The sequence below is a fragment of the Arvicola amphibius genome, chromosome 11, assembly GCF_903992535.2.
Source record: "Arvicola amphibius chromosome 11, mArvAmp1.2, whole genome shotgun sequence".
Taxonomy (NCBI): Eukaryota; Metazoa; Chordata; class Mammalia; order Rodentia; family Cricetidae; genus Arvicola; species Arvicola amphibius.
The window spans coordinates 34,159,296-34,179,595 of NC_052057.2; positions in this window are offsets into that span (position 1 = coordinate 34,159,296).

Consider the following 20,300-nt stretch of genomic DNA (forward strand, 5'->3'; position numbering starts at 1 on the left):
TATCAAGGCAGTAAAATGTCTCTGTCAATTCTAGAGGTTTGGAAATTGCTTATACTGCACTTCCTGTTTACTTAAGTAATGTTTTATATATATCCTTCTGGGGTTTTTGAAGAGTTAAAGACAGATAGTTATAGTTTTCCTTAGTTATGGTAAAGGATAAATTAGATATAAAACTTTAGACTCACAAAGATAGAATAGATGATAACATATTTTCTTTAATTTTGCCAGATACAAATAGACTAAATATTGTACCTATAGTTCTTGCTTAAGAACTGTTTTGCTATATGTAATTTTACCATGTTAAAGTTAAAACCTTTTTTATTTAGACAGAAAAGAGGAGATAATGTGGGATTCCCCTCTGTATGCTATGAATATGTTTTATTACCATTGGTTATAAGGAAGATGCTTCAGCCTATGGCAGGGCAAAACAAAGCCAGGTGGCAAATCTGAACAGAGATATATAGAGAGAGTAGGTGGAGTCAAAGAGACACCATGCAGCTGCCGAAGGAGACAGATGCTGGAACCTTACCTGTTAAGCCACTTCCTCGTGGCAATACAGAATAATAAAAATAGGTTAATTTAAGAAGTAAGAGCTAGTTAGGAATATGCCTGAGTCATTGGTCAAACAGTGTTGTAATTAATATAGTTTCTGTGTGATTATTTGGGTCTGGGAGGCCAGGAAACAAGAGCACTCTTCAAAATGGAAGTTTATGCTTTTCTTTTAAAATTTTATTCATTTATTTATTTACTTACACATTTTGTTGTGTATGTTTATGCATACATGTGACCACAGGCACCTTAGAGTCCAGAAGTAGACCTTGAATCTTCTGGAATTAGAGTTGTAGACACTCGTGATCTGCATGACATGGGTGCTGGAAACTAAACCCAGGCTCTCTGTGAGTGCTCCTGACTGCTGAGTGATATCTCCAGTTCCCAGAGCCTCCTTGCATACCGTGAATGAATTGTAAAAATTACTTGTAGCCTTTTACACTTCCTTCTATCATTTTTTCTCAGTTATTGGGTTTGAATGTTTAAGCTTCACTAGAACTCATGCTAAATCCTAAACCTTGAGGTGACGGCAGTAGGAGGAACTTGGGGGTGGCGAGGTTACAAGGGTTCCTTCATTGGTGTCATCTGGACTCTTGTCAATGTGGGCTTGGCAAAAAATGTCATTCTTTCCATCATATAAGGACATATGCAGAAGCTATCATCTGTGAATCAGGAAATGACCTTGCCAGACCCTTGTTCTTAGGCTTTGCAAACTCAAGAGCTGTGATGAATTTCTGTTGTTCATAAGTTAGCAGCCCAAACAGCATGTGATGTTTTTATTGTCAGCTTGACAGGATATAACACAGTGGTTCTCAGCCTATGGGTTTGGACCCCTTTGGGGACTACATATCAGATATCCTGCAGATCAGATATTTACATGACAATTTATAACAGTAGCTAAACTATAGTTAAAAAGGAGTAATGAAATAATTTTATGGTTGGGGTCACCACAAAATGAGGAACTGCAGAAAATGATTGCATCATTAGGAAGGTTGAGAAGCACTGCTCTAGAATCTTCTAGAAAACAAGTCACAGAGTGTGTCTGAGAAAGATTGTCTAGACTGGGCTAATCGAAGACACGCCCTAAGTATTGGTGGAGACATCCTATGGGTTGAATTTATGATTGAATTTTAAGGGCAAAGTGAGCTGAGTATCACAAGTACAATGTGACCAACTGTCTTGAATTCCTGCCTCCATGCCTTGATGGACCACACCCCCTGGATCTGTAAGTCAAATTAATCTTTTCTGCCTTAAGCTGCTTTTCCTCAAGGATTTTGGCACAACAATGAGAAAGGTAACTATTTCACAGAATAGACACTTGGGAATAGAAGAGATTATTGCAGCTGGTGACATCAGGAACACAGAAACTACTTTGGGTCCTCTAGGCTTTGTTTATGAGATGTGTCCTCAGTTCCACCCTCCACATGGTATTCTTTGTGGCCTGGAGCAGCATGCAGTGAGAAGCAGCTTAATCAGCCCAACTCAGATGCAGATCCAGCATGCTTCTTCCAAGGATCCCATGGTGTAACTGGAGGTTTCTCTCTTCCCTGCCAGTTCCTGAATAACCACTCTGAGGCTTAATATTAATTACAAACTGTTTGACCTATTAGCTCAGGCTTATTATTAACTAGCTCTTACAACTTAAATTAACCCATTTCTATTAAGCTATATTTTACCACAAGGCTCGTGGCTTGTTACCTCACATCTTGTTTCTCTAGTGGCTGCTGGCATCTCCCTGACTCAACCTTCTTTTTTCATGTATTCAGTTTGGCTCTCCCACCTAGCTATATTCTGCCCTGCCATAGGTCAAAGCAGTTTCTTTATTAACCAATGGTAATAAAACATGTTCACAGGAAACAGAGAGGCATCCCACATCACCATGATACAGATCAGAGCCAATGATCCAGGGCTTGATTTCAGTCACACTCCCAGTCTCTAGAAAATGTCAAGCAAGAAAGCCAGTTTTTGCCTCCTAACGGACATTTGACTATGTCTCAAAGCAGCTTGCTTATATGAACACCTCATCTCTTCTATGCCTCATCACCAACTCACTATTCAAGGAAATCTTCAGAAAACAAAAGTGAGTGGCCCTTGAAGAGATGGTTACCCAAGGTCACTTAAGTGTCAATGGCAGAACCAAAGCTTGGGGTAAATCCATGTGTCCTGACCTCTGGTCCAGGGTTCTTGCTAGGGCACCGTATTTCCTCATCTCAATTAAACATAATTCAAAGTAGATCTCTGCTGCTAGAAAATTTCTTAGGACCATCTCCTTGGGCTCTGGCCTTCTCCTAGGTTTCCATTGTTTGTTTGACCTGTACCCAGGTGCTTCTAGATGCTCATCCTTTTATCCCACCAGGGTATGAAGACTACATAAACCTATATCCCAAGTATCTGCTCCCCTAAAATCTGTAGGTCACAGGAGAACTGACGGAGAATAAGCTACAATCCTCAGACTTCTAAATCAATACCGTCTAATTGTGAGGCAGTGCTGGTTCTGTGTGGAGTGTCTAGACTTTGTATGACGTTCTGGAGACTTTATAGTAACTATGCCATTCCTGGGCCTAAACCTCAGTTTGTTATTTTGTTTTAGGACCCTCCACTCCTACCCCACACACAAGACAAGGACTCCATCACTGAACTAATTGCTAGCTTTCTCTCTACATTTTATTTTGAGACAAGGTCTCACTAAACTGTCCCGGCTAGTCTGGAATTTGGGACACTGTCCTGCTTCAGCCTCCTGAGTGCTGAGGTCACAGGCATGAGACACCACGCCTGGAGCCTTCTTTCAACACATGGCTCCTAAGTTTAGAACCTCCTAGAATGGTCTAACTGTTGTAGCAGATGACATTCCACATTAGTATGAATTTTGTCTGATTTATTTTCAAGTGTGCATGTTTCTCATGTAAAGCGTGCATATATAGGACATCGGGTGTAGACATATTTAAGTTACTGCGCCATAGGGTATATGTCTACAGTCAGGAATTTCTCAACTCAAAGACAGAGGGATGAAGCGAGTGGGAAAGCTTGGCTTATTCTGTCTGGTCTGTTGGTCTCTCGAGCTATCTTCCTGCACAGTGGGGCTGCATGAACATGTCCTCCAAAGTTCATGTTTGGGAAGTTAATCCCCAGTGCCATGATGCTGAGATGTGAGACCTTGAAAAGGTGCTTTGGTCCTGAAGCTTCGCCCTCAGGACTGGACTAATGTCATTGTCACAGCAAGTTCGCTGTCACAAGAGAGATATAAAAACAAGCACCTGTGAGTCCCAACCTTCTTATCTGTAACTGTCCATCTTAGGATCTCCAGGAAGAAGGCCCTTGTGGGTGCCGTCCCTTGGCTTTGGAATTCCCAGCCCCCAAAGTGAGCAAATAGTCTCCTTTCCTTATATGTTACCAGTCTTGAATACTCTGTTAGGGCTGCACAAAAACAGAGAGATAGGCAGTGTATGCAGAGGGTGGGGCCTCTGAGATCTGTGAGGAAGGGAAAACCCCTCAGACAGGTGAGATGGCTGGTCTCTGGAAGGTACAGATACTGGAACCTTCTGAGTTGTGTGTGTGTATGTGTGTGTGTGTGTTATAGGTACTGGAACCTTCTGAGTTGTGTGTGTGTGTGTATGTGTGTGTGACAGAGAGGGGGTAGGGGGCAGGGGTGCAGGGAGGAAGGTAAGGTAGGGTGTGTGAGCTTGTTCTCGGCTCTGGCTGAGGTCTTCCTTCTTGGGTGGTCTGCCTTTGCAAGAGCCATTGTCCCATGAGCTCCTGTAGCTGTACTATAGAAGCTGTAACCAGAGTGTCCTCCTGTCTACTGGCCTGGGTGACTGATGTTTACATCTTAATCAGAGGCCTATTTATATTTTTTCTTTTTTAATATCTAATTTTTTGGAGACAGGGTCTCATGCTGCGATAGGGTAGTTTCGGACTTGCTATGTGGCCAAGTTGAACTTGAATGCCTGATCCCCCTGCCTCCACTTACACGTGCTGGGAGTACTGGATTGCAGGTGTACCACCATACCTGATTTATGTGGTGGTCGGGCTGGAACCCAGGGCCTTGTGCAGGGCAGGCAAACGTGATACGACTGAGTCACATACCCAACCTGAGGTTCATTTTTTTCTCTGGAGACAGTGCTTTTTGAAAATACTAACCATTTTTATTTGTAATCTTTGTATTTCCAATTATCTTCCCCAGTACCGTCAGTGATAGATGAGGCATATGCTACTTCTGGTAGGGGGAGGGAGGCTTGCTGGGGATCGAACCCAGGGCCTCACACTTGCTAAGCCATTGAGCCACAACCCCAGTCTAAACAAATTCTTTTTATAAATGAGTTACAATGTGAGAAAAGTTGCTATCTGATAGAAAGGAGGAAGGGGAAGGTCCTCTTGTCCAAGATGTCAGTCATGTTTGCTTTCATTGATCTTCTGGAGTAAAATTGTCGAGAAAGGACACAGTTCACGCTCCACTCTTCTGAATAGATAATAGTTTCTTGTATGACTCATCAGCAGGCAAGCTGTAGCTCCCATTCCAACCGCCCTGCACGGTGTCTCTGCCTGGACCACAAATGCCTGGCAGATTAAAAATGGCTTACAGTACAGGAAGTTGGGAAAGACTAAACTAGTGGTCTTCAGCTCTGCTTAGTGGGTCCAACGCACACAATCTACATGATGCGTATACATTGTTTTCTTCTTTGTCTGTAAAAAAAGAGTCTCACACTGTACCCCAGGCTGGCCCAGTTCTCATCAGCTCTAGGGCTGCAGAATGTAGCTACAAAGGCTGCCTTCAGAGCCTAGCAGGTGTTGTCTTGGTAGAAGTCAGGTGACTGTGTGGCAAGGGGCTGCCTGGGGGGGTCTCCCCAACCAGGCTGAGAACAGCCATGCCCACAACCAACACTGAGGACTCGGGGAGCGGTGCCACAGTCTGATTGTTCTGAGAACGCATTACAGGGAAGTCTGCTGGCCGATCTTATGGTAGCTTCTCCCACACCTCTCTGAACAGAGACAAGGAATCTATTCTCCTTCTCCTGGGTCTGGCTGGACCTGCGTCTGTTTTGATCTCAACAAGAACAGAGCTGTGCCAGTTTGAGGACACAACCTGCAGCCTTTATTCTTGTTCTCGTGGAAGCCGGCTGTCATGTGGTACCGATGTTCAAGGGACACTCCTTAATTAATGAAGGGCACGAGGCTAAAGAACCAGACTCTGAGGATTCATGGGCTGTATTTCTAAGCTCCAATCTGAATCTGGCCGTAGGAGTGACTTGGCAACCTACAGTTGACCCACTGGAACCAGCTGCCGTTTTAATAGTTAAGGCATTGTTGACTTAAGCCATTATGTTTTGAGGTTGTCAGTTTACATCTTATGAGGTGACTATATAATCACGCATCACTTAGGAAACAACAGAGACCCACACAAGAAAACAATAGAGACCCACACCAAGAAATATGTTAAGTGATTTTGACTTTGTGGGACAACCTTAAAGTTTACACCCATACTGTTTGTGTGTGAGTGTGTGTGTGTGTGTGTGTGAGTGTGTGAGTGTGTGTGTGTGTGTGCATGCATGTGCGTGTGTGCCCTTGAACTGTGAGCTAGCATAACCCCCACTTCCCTTTCCTTAAATTTCCTTGGTCAGGGTATTTTCTCACCCAAATAGGAAAAGAAAATAAGACAGCATCTTATTTCCTACAACCTGTTGGAGATCCCCTTTAGGGTGGCAGAGGGCTATTAAGACGTCAGGGGGAATTAAGGTTACTAATTAACAGACTTCACAACAGGCGTTTATCTGGGATTATCTTGGCAGGCCCAATGTCATCATGAGAGGCCTTAAAGGGGGAAAAGCTGAGTCAGAGGGAAGGGATGTGTGTGAGGAACTGCCCTGCTGGGGGAGGAAGGGTGGCCCAGGCTCAAAGCCCAGAGAGCAAAGGACCAAGGGCCCCCAGAGCCTAGAGAGACAGACACAGCCTCACCCAGACCCTGCTGAGGGACACAGCCTCATGGCACCTGAATTTTAGCTCAGGGAGACCCACTTTGGATGTATGAACTAAAGAACTTCAGGATAATTGATGCGTGTTGGTTTATGGCACCAGAGTCGTGTTAATTTTGTAAAAGGCCCATGGAAAACTAATAGGACAGACATGCTGTCCTAATCTAGAGCAGAGCCATCTTGGACTCAGGTGGCTGAGAGGGCTTTCCACAGCAGTTTTGTGATTTCCCCCACATCACCTGGCATGGGAAACGCTGGAGTTGCGAGCTTAGCTCTTTCATTGGAAATGAAGGTTTACATTTCACAGGCCTGGACACAGTGAGTTAGTGTGGGCTTTACTCCCTCCTTGTTCCCAGATGTGACTGTCATTTACGATGACTTCACCTGTAAGAGTCCACACAGACTTTTCAGAAGGTCAGTTCATCTGACTAATTTTTAGCACAATGCCAGGGAGAGTGAAACACCAGCAAACAGATTACGATGCTATCCACCTATATCACCACCACCCCCCTGGGGGAGGGGAGGCATACAGAGTCCTCTCATTCCCACCCTCCATCCTGCGAACATGCTACAGAACTCTGCTTAGTTCCACTGACCGTGTCTCTTTATGGTGATGTGGGATATTTGTACACTGTGTGAAGCTGTATTGTTGTGATTGTAATAAAAAGCTGAACGGCCAATAGCTAGGTGGGAGGTATAGGCGGGATTCCTGGGGAGAGGAAGGAAGAGATAAAGAAATTTAGGTGCTTGAAAGATGCTAGGCGAGACAGAGAGGAATCAAGAATGGCAAGATGAAAGGGAGGTGATGCCATATAATAGAATAGGTTAATATAAATGGGTTAATTTAAGCTGTAAGAGCTAGTTAGGAATAAGCCTAAGCTATAGGCTGAGCTTTGGTAATTATTTGGGAGCTGGCTGGCAGGACAGAGAAAGACCAGCTACATTACAGAGCCTCCGAAGAGCCATAAGCATGGTATGATGGAGCACAGAGGGCAGAGTTCGTCACGCCCACAAGGGAGACCAATTGTCTGGGGTGAATCAGGGCCTTCCCGTTTTCCTTGTCTTCCCCTTGCATTTTAGATACCCGTAGCTTGAATTCCACATTTGGAATCCATGCTTTGTCACTGGCCACTAAACTTGAGAATAAAGTCTTTCTTGAGTCAGAAGTCAGACTATTTTCAGCATTGTTTTCAATAAATACTGTCACCACTCTGTGCTGTGAGTGGTCCAGGAGTATACTAGAACCAGCTCTGCACTGTGAACGCCCTCTGAGGAACACTGCACAATTCCTCTAACAGTGACCAGACAGTTATCCTTCTGGGCTGGCTAATTACTTTTTTGGCCGATTTAACTCAAGTCAGTCACCTGGGAAGAGGTCGTTTCAATTGAAAACATGTCTCTGTCAATATAGGCCTATTGGAAAGTCTAGGGGGTCATTTTCTTGATTAATGAGTGACGGGGAGGGCCCAGTCCACTATGAGCAGTGTCACCCCTGGGCAGGTGGTCCTGAGCTGTAAAAGGAAGCAGGTTGAGCAAGCCATGGGGAGCAGGCCAGGAGGTAGCGTTTCTCAATGATCTCTGCCTCAGTTCCCACCCTGACATCGCTCAGTTGATGGACTGGGACAGGGCAGTGCAAGCCAATGAAACCCTTCCCTCCTTAAGTTGCTTTTGGTCAGAATGTTTTAGCACAGCAACAGAAAGCAAATGAAGATACTCAAGAGTTTGGGGTACATGGGGTCTAGCCACACGGGCTATTTAGATGTTCATGACTTCAAATTGACTAAAGCTGTCACACTCAGTTAGAGGGACTGAGGGGAACAGATGTGAGTCCAGGGATGACTTAGTGTAGGTTCGGGATTTGGCCAAAGAAATGGGCTGAAAGTCTCTTTCTGGCACTGTGACTCTTGGAGATTCCATAGCCTTTAAAACAACAACAAAACAAAAAGCCTGTATGTTGAAAAGACATAACACAATAAAATGATATAGGAACTAATACACTGTTGTCCTAGGGTGATAAGATAACCAACAACTGATTTTAGAAAAACCCAGAGTTCTAGGTAGAAAGCAAATGCTTGAAGCTATTAGTCACTTTAAAACAGAAGGCCAAAGTTACCAAATCAACACACTCACCAGGCCACACATTTCCCACACACCAGGATGGAACCCTCTCTTACTCTAAGCTCTTGCTCCTGGGAGCTCATTGGGTGCCTGGTCCTTGTGTCCCTGGAGCCCCTGGGACGCCCTAAGAACAGTGATGCCATTTCCAGATTTGCTAACCAGTCCTCCATTACTGTTTGCCAACTTCTGCCTCTCCCCCACGTGGTTCCAATATCAAAATATTCCGTCCATCTGTCCCAGAGGGTTTGGACTTTCTCTTCATTTGTGCTTCTTGAAATAATATGCTCCCCAGGCACAGACTGTTCCTTCATCAGTTAAACAAAAGGTCAAGCATTTATTAGTCTGCGTATAAACACAACAACAAAGGGGCCCTTGTGAAAATGGAATGCTCGGTTTGGAGAGAACACAGACTGGGTCCTCGCAGATCTGGCAGGTTCCCTCAGACTTCGTAGCCTTTGAAGGCGTTGATGCTGCTGTTGCTGGGGTTCCGCAGCCTCACCCCTCACCTCTGGGGGCCCTCTGAGGTGCAAGGGCATTCGTTCACCATGCCTGGAAATGCATTTTCTTTTCCAGCTCAAACACACTGACAAGTGGTTGAGAGGAACCACCTAATCCCATGGAGAGAACGTGGAAGGCACCCAGTTGCTGTACCAATAATGAACACAAGAAAGGCACCATGACTTTTGCTGCTCACCAGAGGCCGTTTTACCCAGATGTGATCTCCAGTCTGGTGGGGGTGGGCAGACTCCAGATGTCTTCAGGCTCTTCAGTGCCAACAATCTAATGAGGCTCTCATGCCCTGTACCAGCCAACTGCTCCACACATTCCACCCAGCCTTCTCCTACTCGGATAGTCCCAGACATTTCAAACCATCCCTCGCTGGGAAAAGAAAAGCACCTCTGCCTCAGTGGGACACCCAGGCCTGCATTTAAAGCTCATTTCAGATCTCTGTGCTGTGTGGGAATCAATTTTGGTACTACTCCTTGGTGGAATCCCCCTTGCTTTTTTAAAATCCAAAAACTGAAGAGCTGGGTTCACTGTATTGCTTCTCCTAGGCTCTCTCAGCCATAGCCTGTCCCAGAGAAGATGACCACTGTGTTCCCCTGCTCCTTTGAGAGGTCTTAGGCAAGTGAAGTCACCCACCTCGCAGACCTCAGATGTCAGGCATTTTGAGTTTGGATGTACATAACACCTGTTGAGACCAGCCTTATCAATCCACGTGCCCTTTCTGGCTAAAATGGCCTCGGCGTACATGAAAGTAGGGTCAAGCTTGCTTGTCGTCTTCTTGTTTTGAGCCAAGGTCCTGCTACAGGCACAGCCCGGGAGGGCTCATGTGCTCACCCCAGCAGGCAAGACTGAGCTCTCTTCTTCTTGTTCTTATTCTAGCTCTCATCCTCCTCCCCTCTCCTCCTCCTCCCCTCTCCTCCTCCTCCCCTCTCCTCCCCCTCCCCTCTCCTCCCCCTCCACTCTCCTCCCCCTCCACTCTCCTCCCCCTCCCCTCTCCTCCTCCTCCTCCCCTCTCCTCCTCCTACCCTCTCCTCCCCCTCCCCTCTCCTCCCCCTCCCCTCTCCTCCCCCTCCCCTCTCCTCCCCCTCCCCTCTCCTCCCCCTCCCCTCTCCTCCCCTCCCCTCTCCTCCTCCTCCCCTCTCCTCCTCGCTATGCTTCACCTGCCACCTCCATTTCATCTTCCGTCCCAACCTGCCTTGTCTTCTTATCCAGAACTGGTCCCAGAAAGTGGGTGGGGCTCAGGAAAGGACCAGCGGCTGCCGACTTGCTAAATACCTACTTTATTGCTGTGAATTCCTTTGGAATGTGGCAGGAAGTCACGTGGTAGTACAGTTTTAACTTGATGTCAACTTGCATTAGTTTGTAAATACATAAGTGAGTATCAGGCCCTGAAATTTAGCCGTCTGCCCTTTCCTCAGGAAGTAGAGAGTACACGTCATTGGAGCTGAAAGAAGCACACATCTGCTTCCAGGGCTGGCTGCTCCAACTCACTGTTTTAGTTCTTCTGCTACTATGTGCCCCATTTACACACACACACACACACACACACACACACACACACGCACGCACGTGTGCACACACACACACACACACACACTTGTGGGGAGGTTGAGATAGAGAACTAAAATATTAATTATTCTTTTTACCGGACTTAGAATAATTTCTGACTTCCTGTTAGGAGAATGAATGAAACAAGTGAGTTACTCAGTTACCTATGGGAGTATATGGAAAGTGTAGACTTTCCATGCTCTATGTAGGTCTCCCTTCCTCTCATTTTTTATTGAAGAAGTTCCTCATCTTTAGATGCTGCGTCTTGAAGCCTTAACTCAGGGCTGTCACCTTCGGTCCCCCATTGCCACTCTTCCCAGGGCTTTGTTTGCCCTAGTGGTGGACGCTGGGAAAGAATGAGTAAGTATAGAGAGTGAAGGGAACCCGGTGACAGGAGTGTCAAGTTCAAGATGCTGAGAGCGGGAAGTGGGGCCAAATGGAAGAGCAGCAGGATGGCAGCCCTAAGGGCACAGGGGCACAGGAAAGAGGCCCTGTTCCTCCAAGAGTTCTATTTTCAAACAAATGGTTGGTAAAACCCGTGAGATACAGGAACTCGACCTCCAGTGAGAACATCTGATCCCATCAAGGCTCCCCAGGAAGGCCACATTCTAATTTGAATTTGCCTGCTCCCCGTAAAAGAAAGGCTGAGAAATTGGATGTGATTTTTTTGTCCACAGTCCAGACTCTTTCAGCGGGTTGATCAACTCCAGATCACAGCCCTCCCTGGACAATGAAGCCTTAGCTTGTGTGTGCACCTGTGGAAGACTCCTCAGAGAAGACCTTAGGCCATATAGGGGAAATTACCCATCACCGAGCCTCTGAGAGCAACAAAAGAGACCACTCAACAGCAAGCTACCTTGAGATAGGCATTCTGATTTATTGCCACCGTAATAATGGTTATCAGGATTTAATTTGTGCTCATTTATAATTTTACTTTTACTTATAATGAGGTAAAAAACAGACCTTCTTTCTAAAGTAGATTAGCGAATATCAACACAAAAACAGTAACATATTTCTACTTACTTATTTTGGTTTTGGAAAGAAGAGACACTTATCTGTCCCCAAACCCACTTGTCCTTCCTCCCACTCATCCATCTATCCAGGTCTCTGTTGTATCAAAACATTTAAAAAGCCCTCCCATGGATTTTTATGCTTGTTTCTTGTTCTTCTCCTTTCTTTCTTTGTTCTGCCAAGGTCTCACACTGTAGCCCATGCTGGCCTTGAACTTGCAGTAATCCTCCTGTTCCAGCCTCCCCAGTGCTAAGGTTTCAAGTATGTCCATCATACCCGCTTTCTCTCCACCCCTGTGTTTATATGTGTGTGCATAAAGTTATTTTTTAATTCTTTGGCAGATTCATACATGTCAAAAATAATTTTGGTAATTTTTACCCTTTCTACAATGTGAGCATGTTTGTGGGGGTGATTAAATGTGGAGGGCAAAGGTCAACCTTGAGCGTCATTCTTCTGGTGGTTTCCACTGTGTTTTTTTGAGGTAGCGTCTCACGCTAGCCTGGAACACACAGAGAAGCCTCAACTATCCAGTCAGTAAGTCACAGGGTTTCATCTGCCACCATGGGCTCAGCACTAGGGTGACAAACACGTGTTACTATGCCTGACTTTTAAAAGGCTTGAACCCCGGTCCTGGGCTCGTATGGCAAACACATTACGACTTAGATATCTCCCTAGTCACATTTCTTAAGACTCTGGGTTTGCAGAGATGAATACGATTAGGTGAACACGGTCCCCATTCAGTAATAGGAATCTGATCTGGAATATCATTACAATTAGGCCCAGGGAATCAGGATGTTCAGCATATTGTTTTAAAACGAAAACTGAAGCTCTACTTGAGGAAGCAAGCCTGCACGTCTTCTGTTTGTTCACGCTCCCTGACACGATTGCCGTCACTGATAAATGTCAAAGGGGAGAGTGATATTTTTGGAGCTGAGTTTTCTACTCTATTACAAAAATAGACTCCAAACACATACGCATATGTCACAGAAAGAGCATGGGCTAATATTTCTGCACAGGGATGGGCATTAGCATATTTCTAAAGTTCACACTTACTTTTGCTGTTGTCGGTCGTAATCATCTGTTGATTTGAATTCCTTATTTTATGACGACAATCAAGATCTATTGGTGTGATGCAAATTTCACGACTATGGAAGGATTTTATAGGCAGAGAGCTCCTACAGAAGGCTGTGTGAGTCAATGTTTTCATAGAACTATCTTCAGGAAAGCTGGGAGCCTCCTTCAACCACTAAGTGGAGATCCCTGATAACAAGGACACAAAAGCCATCATCAAACTCCGTGGTCAATGTTTTATTTTTAGGCAGTTGGTCTCTCTTGAGAATGTGAGTCTAAGTTTCTATTTACATTATGTTTATATATAAATGCATAGTTTTCATTTAAAATTATAATTTTAATTACTCTAGGTTTATACTCTGGGGGATTAAAAATAGACATTAAGGCAAGGCACAGACCAGTCAAATTTGTCCCTATGGTGTGATTTGGACCTTAAATGTCCCCCACAGGCCATATGATAAATGTTTGTGTCATATTAGAATTGGAGGACCTTTAAGAGGTTGGAGGAGCCTAGTGAGAGAAAGCTAGATATTTTGGAAGTATATCCTTGAAAGGGATATTGGGACCCTAGCTCCTTCCTTTTCACTTCTCCGTTGCCCAGAAGTAAGTAGCTCTCTTCTCCCCGGTGCCTCTGCCATGGTGTTTTGTGCCACCAGGAGTCCAAAAGCAATAGTGCCAAGTAGCCTTGGGCTGACCCCTCTGAAACACAAACCCACTCAGGCTTCCTTTCGATCTTCTCAGGTGTTTTGTCAAAGCGAGGAGAGCTGGTTCATAGGCTAGTGTCGCCATGCCGTTTCTCCTTGGGTGCCCCTGTTCCTCTCGGAAGGTCTCCAGGCCTGTTCAGGGTGGAAAAGGAGCCCACGTTAACCTGATGGCTGCCCAGAAAGGGAAAGGAGGCGTGCTTTTCATGGGCCAGGGGAAGCGAAGCTTTCTCTAGGCTTGGTGCAGAAGACGGTGCTCGTCCTGCTGGCAGACAGGATGTCATCTTAAACATGAGACTGTGCCCTCTTGAGTTGGTGAAGACTCCTGAGGGCAGTGTCAGACAGCAGAGGCAGGGGTTGCTTGAACTCTTCGCGCTCACCTCTGACTGGCAGCTTGATGAGTGGAGACTAGCCCTGGGGGCCTCAATCTGCAGTCTATTTTCTTACTCGTGCAGTTGGAGTCCGATCTGCTGCTGTAACAAAAAATCCCAGTTACACTTACAGAGGCCTTCCCTGGATCCGGAATGAAGAGAGCTGTGCTGTGTCGACGTCTTCTCTGTTCCTCATCAGGGCTGAAAGAGCAGTCCTTGTCTGGACACATTGTTTCTACATCCAAGAGAAAATGGCCCAGAGGGCTGGAGAATGGCTATGGCTCCTAGAGCTTTGTGTCAGAAGAAACATGGTCACAGTCACCCAGAGGAAACAATCCGGGCCAGATGTCAAGGATGCAAAGGCTGTGCATGTTCCCTGAGGAGGCAGGACACATTGTTCTGCCCTCTAAAGGAGAGGGGATGTTGGGAAGGAAAACAAATACACCAGTGTCTTGTTGCTGTGCACCGCCGCCCCCCACTCCCCGCCCCTATTCCTCAGCTGATGGTCCCAGCTGTCCCTCAGCTCAGCTTCAGGAGGGCACTTGGAGGTTCCTACAAAGGACACCGACGCTTCAGACAGTGGCTGGAGAAGCTCTGGCTCCCACTCGGCCCTGTCTTGTTCTTACTAGTCCCAGTGCAGGAAGCAGAGGGGGATAGAGAGAACTGAAGTTGGGATGGGTGTGAGACAAACAAGAAAGAACTGGCTCTTCTCATTAAGCAAAGGGTGTCCACTTGGGAAGTGTCCCAGGCTGTGCTGAGGAGGATGTAATTAGGCCTGCCCATCAAGACCATCATCCTCTTTGATGAACGTTGACAAGAGTGTCTTGTACTGACTGGATTCAGGAAACTTTCCTAAGCGGAGGAAGACTCCAACTAATTTCACACTAAAAAGACCCAAGCTGGGATGTGGCTAAGTTGGTAGGATACATGCCATGCATTCAGGAACCTTGGGCATGATCTCCAGCCTATAAACCTGGCATGGTGGTGAATACCAGTAATATCAGCACTTGAATGGCAGAGGCAGGAGGATCAGAAGTTCAAGGTCAAGGCCAGCCTGGGCTATGTGAGACCTTGTTTTAAAAATGAAATGCCCCTACACCCAGGAAGCCTCTTGCCCCTTTTCAGTCACCCTGGGAAGAAACCTCTTCTCTCCTTCATTCATGTGTGGAATCCCAATTAAATATAGTAAACAAAGGAAAGCTCCTACATTGAGATTTTCTCCCCTGTCCTTCCGTTTTATTTGCTGTCTGGATTTATTGCTCAAGAACGGCCTCCTTTTCCACCCTTCCCTATTAACCATCAAGATAAAAGCCACACAGAGCGCGGGGGAACTTCTCCGGTTCTCTTCGCCAGTTGTGAGGAAGGTGGAGCAGGGGCAGGCTGCCTTTACGGCAGACATCTGTTGACTGAGCCCAGCCTGCCCTGCACCCAGGCTGCGTTCCTGCTAGGAATGCAAACTGCAGCTGCAGAGCTGCCTTTAATAACCGCCGGAGCCCAGAGCAAATCTGCTTGGGCACTAGAAGAGAAACGGAGTGGTTTTAGAGCAGATGTATGTTCTTAGCGGGGTTGGCTTGTAAAACAAATAGAACATGGCCCCCTTCTCAGCCCATCACAACAGCCCGAGTAAACAGTGTCACTTAAGACAGAGAGATTCTATCACCATTCCAGGGAATATTTTGCCCGCACCACAGGATAAAACCCAAGTTAGTAGCACATAGAGAACGCACTTCATTCTCTGGAGCACTGTACGACATTAGGAGCAAACAACATATGTCTCCATGGCTATAAACAAAGGTGTCATGTTTGCAAAACAGATCCTATATGTAGAAAGTCTATAAATGGGCTGAAATATGGATTTCTCTGGTTGAGATGATGTGAGCTATTTCCAGTCTTCCTAGGGATGGTTTCCCTTTCTCTATTAATGGGAGTGGGAGTCATCTGCTCACCGCTGCTTCCTGCGCTGAGCTCTGGCTGAGCTCTCCGCCCCGACCTTCCTCATGACCTTGAGAAAATCAAGGGCTCCAGGCCTCTGTGTCACTTGCCGTGGTGGCATACACCTGTCACACAAAAGGTTGAGGCAAGGGGATTGAAAAAAAAGAAAAACCAGTAATAAGAAAAAACATCAGGTAGGAAGGACAAGATTCAATCAGGGCTTTTCTACATTTATTTTAGGAAACATTATCAATGAGAATACAGTAGGGAAAAAACATCCTAAAATTGGATCCCATGATCAAACTGGTTCAGGAATTGTGACTTTAGAAAGAATTCAATGCATTTCTTCCCTTAGAAACTTGATGTGCTAATAACATCTGCTGTGATTTTGTAACAAACTACAGAATAATTATCATCTTCCTAATTCATTTTATCACAAAGCAGTTTATTTTCCCTTTACTTCTATATCTATGTATATACATATGCATGCATGTATGTAGGTATATGTGTATCATAAGTCTGTTCAGGTGTCAGGTGTTCTCTGTTACTCGACACTGTATCCAGAGAGACGATTTCTCACTGATCCAGGCACGCAGCCCAGCAGCCAGCAGGCCAGGGAACTTGCTCATCTTCACCCTCCACTCCGCAGTACTTATAAACTCACAGGGTTTTTATGTGGCTTCCGGGGATTCGAACTCAGGTCCTCCTGTCCACGCAGTAAGTGGACCATCTCCCCATCAACACTCAATGTTTTGTTTTGGAATGTTTCTCAGAAGTCAAAACAGGAGCGTGCAAACTCCTCTACCTCCACACCTTCCAGGAGTCTACTACCTGTTCCGTCTATCCAGCTTCCAAACCTCTCTGACTGTTTGAGGAGACCTACCTGGGTGTTTAATCCAAACAAAAGGTGGGATCCAGTGCATTCTGCACTCCTTCTTCCCTTTGTTCTTTGGTACCTCCTGCAGCACTTGTATTTTGGAAACATTCAATGCTCCGGAAAGCTGTGCTTTAATAAAGCTACGCTTAAGCTCAACCATCATCAGCACTTCGCTTCCGTTAGCCCTCTCCCTCCATCTCTTCACGTGTGCACACGCATACTTTATATACGTTATTATTTCCATAATTTTATTTCTTGGCCATCTGCAAATACATTGCAGGTGTCTCGGCACTTTATCAAGAGGCTCTTGAGTTGTCCCTCTGAGGAGAGTGTGCTCCACAGCCTTGGAGGCACCACCCCTAAAATGCGCAGTGTCCCTAATGCCACCCAATCTGTGTTCCATATGTAAGTGTCTGATTCACCGAAAAATGTACTCTATACATTTTTCTGTTTTTTTCTTCTTCTTCTTGAAACAGAGTCTTAGGTAGCCCAGGCTGGTCCTTATGCCTTCCAAATGCTGGGATTACAAACCTTTATCACTCATGCCTGGCCTTTTGTACACTGAAAAAATATTGTTTTTTTTTTTTTTTTGTTTGTTTGAAAGAAGGTCTCATTATGTAGACCTGGCTGGCCTGGGACTTGCTATTTAGACCAGGCTAGACTTGAACTCACGGAGATCTGCCTGCCTCTGTCTCCTGAGTATTGGGATTAAAGTGTGTGCTACCACACCTGGATCATTTAAAAATTTTAATAATGTTTTATTTAACCTGATACCTTCAAAACACAATCATTTAAACATTGAATAATTATAAAAAGCTATTAATGAGTATTTTTAACTTTTTAAAATTTATTCACTTTGTGTGCCTGTGTCCACGTATGTGCTACGGCATGTGTGTGGAGGTCAAAGAACATCCTGGCAGAATCTGCTGTCTTCTTCGACCATGTGCATCCTGGGAACTGAACTCAGGGCATCAAACTTGGCAGCAAATAACTTTATTTTCAGATGTCTTACTGGCACTTAGTGAACATTTTTGAAATTATGGTTTTTTTAAAAATCAAGTTCATTGTGTATCTTTGAGATTTCCAGCACGCGTGAGAGGCTGTGCTGATATAAGGTGGTAAGAGATGGTAAATGCTTCACTGCAGTGAAATACTTGGCATCTTCTGTCGGGCCTTACATTTGTTTTCGAACTCAGGACCCAAGGAGGGCTTGGACATTACACTGAGTGACACAAATTGTTCATCTAGAACAACCCTCCAGACTTGTTTGCATTTCTTGACATTTCCTTCTTTGGTGAAATGTCCGGATCATTTACTTGGCAAAATGTCAACAATTTTGTCTTGTATGATTATTTTCTCATAATTATAGCTGCTTTAATTTGGGGGCAAAATGTTAATAGGGACATTGCTGCATCATGACAGGGGAACTAATTATGCCACTGTCCCTCATGGGTGATGTTTTCAATAATATCCCAGTTAAGATGTTTGCTCTATTGCAAAGGTATATTTTCCTCTTGCTAAGTAGTTGTTGATCTGATGGCTGATTTTTAATTGATTAATTAGTACGTTTGTTTGTTGACAGTGCTGGGGATTAGATCCAGAGCCTCACATGTGTTCCGGAGACATTCTGTTCCAAGAGTTACACTCCAACCCTCAGCTATTGGAATATTTAAGGCTTGTGAGTGACCTGTCTCCTAAACATCTTTCACCAATGGCGTTAGCCCATCCTGGTCCTCATCTGACCCAAACATTGCCTTGGTTGTGAAATAGAGTTACAAGAATGGACCCTCCCCTACTTTATTAGCTGTTGTGTTTCTGCAGAGAGATCTCCCCTTCCCTCCCATTGCTCTCATGGTGCAGCATAGATATTTCTATTCAGTATTTTCTCATCTATTCTGGAAACTCAATTCTTTCATATGTTGTGTGTGTGCCCATGTGTGTGTATAAACATAGGCACACATATGTCATGGCATGGCATACATGTAAAGGTTAAAGGACATTCCCCTCATCAGCCTTGTTTGAGACATGGTCTCTCTGTTGTTTTTGTGCTGAATACGCCAGGCTAGCTAGCCTGAGAGCTTCCAGGGCCTCTTCTTTCTCCACCTCCCATCTTCCCACAGCAGCTCTGGAATTATAGACACACCCACTACGCCTCCACTTTTTCGGTCGGCTGAGGGATAAGAACTCAGGTCCTTACACTCGCAAAACGCGTCTCTTTACCTGCTGAGCCGTCTCCCCAGCCTTGAAACTAATTCTTTTAGAACTCTTATTTGGACAAGACTGCGGTGAGATTAGCCAAACATTAAGTCCCTTTGCTCTCACCCAGCCCTGTAGGATGGACAGGGAAGATGGCGACAGGACTGGAGGGAGGGGGAATTCCAAGCTGTAATTATTAATCAAGCTGTGGCAGCTCCAGGAGACATCAGATAGTCACCTGAGTTGTCACACCGGAAGGGGGAAGGTCTGTTGCTATCTCTGAGGAACTCTGCTGGGGCTTACAAAGGGCTCGCAGCATAGACAACGCAGCCTCCAGCGCTTGCATTCGAGAGCACAGCTCTCTATTCTAGTGCAAGCCCCAAATGAGTCTTTAAGGGCCACTGGCCACTAGGAAGACCTGGGAACCATATCCAGATCCTGACTTGTAACAGGTTTTTGTGCTTAAATATCAAAGGATCGGCCTTTGGGACAGATGGGAGCCTGGGAGCGCTTCCCTGCTCAGGCACAGTCCCTCGTGGGCAGCATCTCCACCTCTCCAGTAGGTTTGGAAGGGGAGTAGAGGAGTCAGCCAAGCTGGGCATCTGTTTTCAGGGGAACAAGCTGTCTCTGTTTGTGAAAGAGAAGAGCCTGGCATGCTTTGGGCAGGTCCTCCTGTGGAGGTCCTGTTCTGAATTCTGTGTGGCGAGCCTCTCGTGGTCAGAAAACAACACCCAGGAATGCACACTCGCTCCTTTCAAGGAGTCGCTGCTCCTCTGGGAGACTTACAAGCCCAGGAAGAAGGGAGTGTAGGCAGAACACACAGAACCTCTGTCATCCTCAGTTTTTTTTTTTTTTTTTTTTTTTTTTTTTTTTTTTTTTTTTTTTTTTTGTAGCTCTGTGTGTGTCTCTGTCTGGGACTCATGGGAAAAACCCTGGGGTTTAGAGATCACAGTTCTCAAGGTCAAATGCCCTTCCCTGAAAAGTCTGAGGGGTAGGGCCTTGGCAGCTAAGCCCAGCTCGGTCATCTGTGAAGTAGAGATAAGAAATGTCTCGCAGATGTGTTGTAAGAACCATATCAAAGTGTGTGCGTGGCCCAAGATTTCTTTCCTTCCAGGTAATAGAAACTAACCTGGGAGGGAGGGAGGAAAGGAGGGGCAGAGAGAATCATAAAGTTATGGTGATTTGTTTTTTTCGGACAGGGTCATTTTAAAAATATACTTTTAAAATAATTTTTTTGAGAATTTTATACATGCATACTGCATATTGTGATCGTATTCACCCACACTCTTCTTCCTAACTCCTCTGTCCTGGATTCATCTCTTCCAATTTCATATTCTCTTTCTGTTTGTTTTAATGACCCATGCAGTCGAATTTGTGCTTCCCAAACATGCATGGGTATGGGACCCACTGAGGACCTCACCCTTAAAGAAAGCTTGCTCACCTCCCCCAGCTG